The sequence below is a fragment of the Rattus norvegicus genome, chromosome 2, assembly GCF_036323735.1.
Source record: "Rattus norvegicus strain BN/NHsdMcwi chromosome 2, GRCr8, whole genome shotgun sequence".
Taxonomy (NCBI): Eukaryota; Metazoa; Chordata; class Mammalia; order Rodentia; family Muridae; genus Rattus; species Rattus norvegicus.
Genome location: NC_086020.1, coordinates 194,870,844 through 194,878,514, shown reverse-complemented (window position 1 = coordinate 194,878,514; position 7,671 = coordinate 194,870,844). Strand labels below are relative to the sequence as shown.

General features: G+C 43.6%; 1 pseudogene; it reads right to left on the bottom strand.

Moving 5' to 3' along the window:
* Window positions 1-2,667: 2,667 nt before the first annotated feature.
* Rnu6-406 (RNA, U6 small nuclear 406) lies at window positions 2,668-2,768 on the bottom strand (annotated as a pseudogene).
* Window positions 2,769-7,671: the final 4,903 nt, after the last annotated feature.

The following is a 7,671-nucleotide window of genomic DNA, read 5'->3' as shown; positions in this document are numbered from 1 at the left end:
ATTTCAAATTTTAATCAAATCCAATTTATCTATTTTCTAAATTTCTTTGTGTCCTTCAAGGTTCATTCCAAGCCAGGAGGTGGTAGAAATAGCCTTTGATGCACTTGGAGGCAGAGGCAGGCATATCTCTGAGTTTGAGGCCAGCCTTAGCTACATAGCAAATTTCAGGACAGCCAAGGCTACACATAGAAAGCCTGTCTCAAAAAACCAAACCCAAACAAAACAAAAACGATTTATTCTAACCCTACCTCTACATAACTCGGCTAAGATAAACACTGGTGCAATAAACATGGTAGTGGGTGTGTATGGACACACACACACACACACACACACACACACACACACACACACACGACTTTAATGCTTGCAAAGGGGAACCTACCTCTGTGAGTTTGAGGCCAGCCTGATCTATCTGTCGAGTTCCAAGACAGAAAGTTCTACATAGAAAGATCCGGTTCTGGGGTTGGGGATTTAGCTCAGTGGTAGAGCGCTTGCCTAGGAAGCGCAAGGCCCTGGGTTCGGTCCCCAGCTCCGAAAAAAAGAACCAAAAAAAAAAAAAAAAAAAAAAAAAAAAAAAAGAAAGATCCGGTTCTAAAACTAATAATAGGGGCTGGAGAGATGGCTCAGTGGTTAAGAGCACTGACTGCTCTTCCAGAGGTCCTGAGTTCAATTCCCAGCAACCACATGGTGGCTCACAACCATCTGTAATAGGATCTGATGCCCTCTTCTGGTGTGTCTGAAGCAGCGACAGTGTAGTCATATACATAATATAAATAAATAAATAAATAAAAATCTTTAAAAAACTAATAATAATAATAAATGTGGAAGTCTACAGTACAAAGATATTTGCTCACCCTAAACCTTTAGTTTAGACTTACAGCTTTTGTGTTTGTGTCTACAACATATCGCAAATTAATTTTTGCACTATATGCTGACTATGAAACTAGTGTTGAGAGTTTCTAGTAATTTTTTTCCCTTGCCAACTGATGTCGAGCAATTTCAGCACTGCTTGTTGGCACCCTTTCCCCTTAATTCTTGATCAGGGGATCTAAGGTGGCACTGGTTAAGCGGTTTCCGCAGGGGTTAGGGTCGCAGCACCTGTTCGCTCCCACCGCGAGAGGGCGCTGCGTGACCAGACGCCAGAGGTACGGAGCACAGAACCCGGTGTGTGTAGCCTGCTACGTGAGCTCGGGAGCCTGACTTTAGCCTGAACCCTCAATCCGCCTTGCATCTTCTGCCCCAGAGAGAAGCAGAAGGGAGGAATCCTAGGGAGTGAATGTTCAACCCCGGAGGGTAGGGGTAAGGATGGAAGGACACTGCATTGTCTGCAGAACTTGTCCTGGGACAGGACCCTTTGTCTTCTGGGTGCAAAAAAACGCCTCTGTTCCCCATTCCCTGGACCTCAACTGGAGTCCTTGCTCCGCTACATAAATCAAAGTCCATTCATCCCAATTCCACAAACTCCTCCCCTCGGTTATTTAATTTTCATCGTCAAAAAAACTAATATTTACAATTGCAAACATTTAAAGTGCATTTGATTGGACTAATTACCAGAGGATCTTTCTGGAAAGATCGTTAGTATGCATTCATCAGCAATTCAGTCTTTACAACACCGATAATTAAAACGCAGCTTTCGTTGTGGCGCAGAGGGATAGAAACTGCAACAACTGTTTTATTGTCAATTTTTTTTCTTTTTTTCGGAGCTGAGGACCGAACCCAGGGCCTTGTGCTTGCTAAGCAAGCGCTCTATCACTGAGCTAAATCCCCAACCCCTTATTGTCAATATTTTAAACTATCAAACTGTCCCCACGCAGACATGGCAGCAGGCAATAGGTCCATTGGAGTTTCTAGAACTCTCTGAAGAGTTTGGACTTTCCCGTTTTAAGCTGGGGGGTTGGGGATTTAGCTCAGTGGTAGAGCGCTTGCCTAGTAAGCGCAAGGCCCTGGGTTCAGTCCCCAATTCCGAAAAAAAGAAAAAAATAAATAAAAACTAAAAAATGTCCCCTTCAATAGAAAAGACTTTTCCCTTTGAGACCGGATTCACTGTGTAACCCGAGTTGTATTACCGGGATGCACCACAACACCTAGGCAAAGAACACTTTTTAAAAAGAGTTTTTACTTAAGTATACAAGTGCTCTATTTGTATGTATGCCTGCAAGACAGAAGACAGCATCAGACTGAAGAGGGCATCAGATCCCCTTACAGATGATTGTGATACACCATGTGGGTGCTGGGATTTGAACTCATGACCTCTGGAAGAGCAGCCAATGCTCTTAACCAGCCATCTCTCCAGCCCCTCAAAGAACACTTTTCATGTTTCATAGAGAATAAGCCAGCTATTAGTAAAGAAGGTGGGTTTAAAATTAGTTTCTACTTAAGCTGAAGTCAGAGAAATGAGCTGTCTGTATAAGCCCGATATTTTCCATTCTGTCTATATCACAGAACCACGTTCAGTCGCAGGCATAGCCTCAGGTCACATTATATTTACGGGGCCACTGACTTAGGCCTCTGGATACATATATATATATATATATATATATATATATATATATGTAGTTTTGTTTTTTGTTCATTCGTTCGTTTGTTTGTTTTTTTGGAGCTGAGGACCGAACCCAGCGCTAGGCAAGCGCTCTACCACTGAGCTAAATCCCCAACCCCTATATATTTTTAAATATGGAACGCTTCACAAATTTTCGTGTCTTCCTTGTGCAGGGGTCATGCTAATCTCTGTATTCTCATTTCAGTTTATGTGGTGCTAGAGAGAGTACTTCTATATACATCTAAAATTAAATTCAGGGTAGATATTTCTCCAAAGAAGATAACCAACCAGGGTCAGCAGGCAGATGGGATGCTGCTCCAATCACAATCATCAGGCAAATGCAAATCAAAACTAACTGATTCGCACCCACTAGAATAGCTGCTAATACCCCGGGGTGTGCTTGGCCATGGTAGAGAGTGCGCTGGGCTCGTAATTCTGGGTCTAAAAAGCAAACGAAGGAAAAACAAAACAATAGTGTTGACTGTGGAAGAATTAGAGCGCCTGTACACTGCTGCTGGGAAGTCAAGGGCCGCAATGATCGTGCAGAATTTTACAGAGATTCTTGGAAGGAAAAGAAAGGATTACTATGGCATCCAGCTGTTACACTTCTGGATAAAAATACCAAAAAAAAAAAGTGAAAGTAAGATTAAAATTAAAAAAATTCTGGTTTTTCCAGACATGGCTCTCTGTGTAGCCCTGGCTGTTCTGGAACTCACTCTGTAGACCAGACTGGCCTTGAACTTACAGAAATTCACCTGCCTCTGTCTCTCTGTGCTGGCTAAATTTTTATTTTTAAGATTTAATTTTATTCTACGTGCATGTGTCTGTATGCATGCAATTCCCTGGAATTGGAATTCCTGAGGATTTAAGGGTTTTGTTTGCTTGTTTGTTTGTTTATTTCACATGCTTTGGTGTTTTACCTTCATGTACGTCTGTGTGAGGGTATCAGAGACTCTGAAACTGGAGTTACAAAGTGTTATAAGCTGCCATGTAGGTATTGGGAATTGAAGCCAGGTTCTCTGGAAGAGCAGCCAGTGCTCTTAACACCTATGGGTGTTTTTTAACTGTTAAGTCATCTCTTAGCCCATCGAACAAATCTTATTTGTTTGTTTGTTTAAGACAGGATCTCTCCCTGGAGCCCTGGCTAACCTGGAACTCTCTATGTAAATCCGGCTGGTCTTGAACTCACAGAGATCTGCCTGACTCCGCCTCCCCAGTGCTTGGATTAAAGGTGTGGGGTGTCTTTGTGGGTGGGTGTCCATGTACCAAGCATGAGTGCAGAAGAAGGAAAACAAGCTGAAGAAGCCAGTTATGGTCTCTCCTCCCACCATGTGTGTCCCAGGGAGAGAACTCAGATCTCCAGGCTTGGTGGTAAACACTTTTATACCCTGAGCCGTCATGCCAGCCCAGCTTCATCCACTTCTGCCATAAAAGGCAGAAGGCCTGGGCTTCCAGCTCTGCTAGGATATGAAAAGGTAGCCCAACCTTCCTCTGAGGGTACATTCGGGGAACTCCCAAATGGAAAGATGAGACTCACCCTCCCTGGGCACTGTTGAACTCACTTCTCCTCCCCAAATATTCCCACCCGAAAAAGCTGGACTTCCATTCACCCTACCAGGAAAGAACAAAGTGTTCTGCCCTTCTTGCTAGTGACAGAGGCCATGCACACAGTAGAGTTAGAGCTTCCCAATAGTGGTGTGGCCACTTTCTAGGCAGGTGCCTAGAAAGGACCCTGAATCCTTTCTGCCCAGCAGTGAGACTGACTAGACAATACCAGAGTCTGTCTCTCTCTCTCTCTCTGTCTCCCTTCCTCCACCATGACAGTGTCACAGGAGGTTTGCTGCAACAGGAAGGTTAAGAAACATTGTACCCCAAAGTCCATGTTTCCATCAAAAACATTTACATTGTTGTTGGGCAACAACTTAAGTTTATAAACTTGCCCCTGCTTTTCCATACTTCAAAGAAATTAGGAACCAGATATTGGTAAAAGAAAATGAACTTCCTTCTATCGGGGCTTAACCAAAGTGAGACGGACTCCTGGTCTCTCTTTACCCTTCCCAGTTTAACCGTGTTGATCAACCAGAACTTTGAAATCTCTTCCAGGGAAGAAAGCTCCACCTTCTGAGCCAGGGCGGGGCGACCCTTTCCTCTTCCTGGTTGAGACTTCTGAGGAAACTTTTTCTTCAGGGACCCTATTTCAATAATGCCACTAGTAGAGCAGGCCTAGCTAAGAGAAAAGCCAAGGTTTTGCCCAGGGTGACTTGTCCATACAGAATGACCTATGATGCGGCTGGAGAGATGGCTCAGTGGTTAAGAGCACTGGCTGCTCTTCCAGAGGTCCTGAGTTCAAATCCCAGCAGCCACATGGTGGCTCACAACCATCTGTAATGAGATCCGATGCCCTCTTCTGGTGTGTCTGAAGACAGCTACAGTGTACTTATATAGAATAGATAAATAAATCTTTTAAAAAAAAAGAATGACCTATGATATTTATATTTTTACTTTTGCACGAGTAAGTTTATTAAGTATATAGCAAGCCAAAGTGAAAGAATAAATAGCAGGGCTGGAGAGATGGCTCAGTGGTTAAGAGCACTGACTGCCCTTCTAGAGGTCCTGAGTTCAAATCCCAGCAACCACATGGTTGGCTCATGACCATCTGTAATGGGATCCAATGTCCCCTTCTGGTGTGTGTGAAGACAGCTACAGTATACCCACATATATGAAATAAATTTTAAAAAAGAATAGATAGTAAGTGATAGGTGATAGACAGACAGAATAGCATCATTGACCTAGGTGCTCACAACATACTGCAGGAAACAATTGGGGAAGTTGAGGCAATTAGCCAGGGCTCCTTGTTGTACTTTCTCTACATGGCTGAGTTTCCTTCCCATAGCTGAGCTTCCAACTTCTCTTTCCCACACAAGGCACTTTTATATCATCGAAAAAGAAGTGACCTTGGGGTCTAGAGAGATTATTCAGCAGTTAGGAGCGTTGGCTGCTCTTCCAGAGTTCCTGAGTTCAACTCCCAGCAACCACATGGTGGCTCACAACCATCTGTATGAGTTCTAATGCTCTCTTCTGGCACGAAGGTGTACATGCAGATAGAGCACTCATTTACATAAAATAAATAGATCCTTAAAAAGTCATAGTGACCTCCGTTGATCCTGTGTGGCCTCCTGATTTTAAGGATGTGACATCTTAACTCTTGAGTTGCTTTGCAGCTCTTTCTCCCTGTTACAGCTTTGGAAGACATTTTGAGATGAACAAATTTGGGTCTGAAATGGGAAGTAAGGCAACCCCAATTTCCAGAGCCTGCTTCTCAGAGAGCTCAAATGACATAAGTAATTTACCAGTTTAATGTACGTTGCTATGACCTGGGCACAGGATTTAAACTCAAAGCATCCCAGGGTGAGCACTAAACACATGTATAACCTTGTTTAATAAACTTTAGACAGTCCACCATGGGTAGTTTAAAATAAGCGATTTTTAAAAATCACTTGTATCTACATCTAGTAAAAGCTCAAGAGGAATGAGGAAAGATTGAAACAAGATGGACAAGAAAGGGAGGATCCGGGGTGGGAAGGAGGCTCTGGCCCTGGGATCTAGCTTCCTGTTAATCTTGGAGTCAAAAGTTTCAACACAGCTGATAAAATTGCAATTGCCTCCAGAGATAGCGCTCCCTAAAGTCCTGCAAACAAGGATGTTAAGAACAACAATCTAACCTTAAATGGCGACAGTGTTTGCAGTTGCGACTTTAGCAGAATCCAAACCCTCTTTCATCCCCAACACCTAAACAATGCACCTCGTAAAACCACCTTTACCTCATTTGCTGAAGGAACTTCCTTAGAGGAAAGTCAACTGACTCATACATTGTTTACCTTACTTTGAAATGCTACCTCAACTTTAAGCTTTGGTTAATCTTGTTATAAATCACATCCCCTGAACGATGTGCCTTAGAAAGCCACGGGATGGTACTGTTACCAGAGTTTCTAGAGAACCAGCCTCTGTGCTGACAGCTGCAACGAGCTAAGGGTAACCCACCACCCCACCCCCCACCCCCCACCCCCCACCCCCGCTCAGTATGCCAATTAAAAGAGAAGCAGAGAGGAGGTTTATCCAATATGGCCATGTGGGAAAGAGGAATAAACAGAGAGGATCCAATAGCCCCGAAGTTATCTGCAGAGTGCTGGCATGAGGTTTAGTTTGAACCAGGGGCAAGAGCTGTGCAGAACTAAGACGTTCTAGAATAGGGGTGCTATTAATCCGTGGCAGCCCCATCCTTGTCTCTACTCCAGTTTTTCCTGCAGGTGGTCATGAGTTGCCAACGCCTAGTGTGGCACAGCCAACCCTAGAAGCCATTATAACAGGGTTTAGTGAGCAACCACGAACACAGTTAAAACAAAGAGCCAAATGGAGATTATTTAGAAAATAAACACACACACACACACACACACACACACACACACACACACACACACACTTTTCTGTGGATGGACTCAACAGCTCTAAAGAGGGACTGAGGAAAGACTAAGAGAAATAGACTTCTGAATGGATAAGAAAGAAAGCACACATGGGAAAGGACCGAAAGAGACAGTGGCCAATAGTTTTCAAAAAGTGGCAACAGACATAAACCTATACCTTTAAGAAACCAAGTAACCCCCAAATACGACAGCCCCCACCCAAAATCTATACAAAGATACATCCTAGTCAAACTCCTGAACACAAAGGGGGACGTCTTAAAAGCAGTAGAAGAGAAGTAGCAGGGTCCACCAGAGGAAGACTATGTGAATGTCAGCAGCACTCACCGAAAACTGTTTCAGGAGCTGAAAGGAAAAAAGCCCCTTCCCCCAATCAAATATTACTCAGCCAAAATATCTTTAAGAATGAAGAGGAGCAGGGACAGGTGATGAACACATTCAATCTGCACACCGGGGAAGCTAAGGCAGTAAGATGATTGGGGGTCAACCTGGGCTACATAGCAAGGCCCTGTTTTTGTTTTTTGTTTGTTTTTTTAATTTTTTTTATTTATTTATTACATATAGGTACACTGTCGCTGTCTTCAGTCACACCAGAGGAGGGCAGCAAATCCCCATTACAGATGGTTGTGAGCCACCATGTGGTTGCTGGGAATT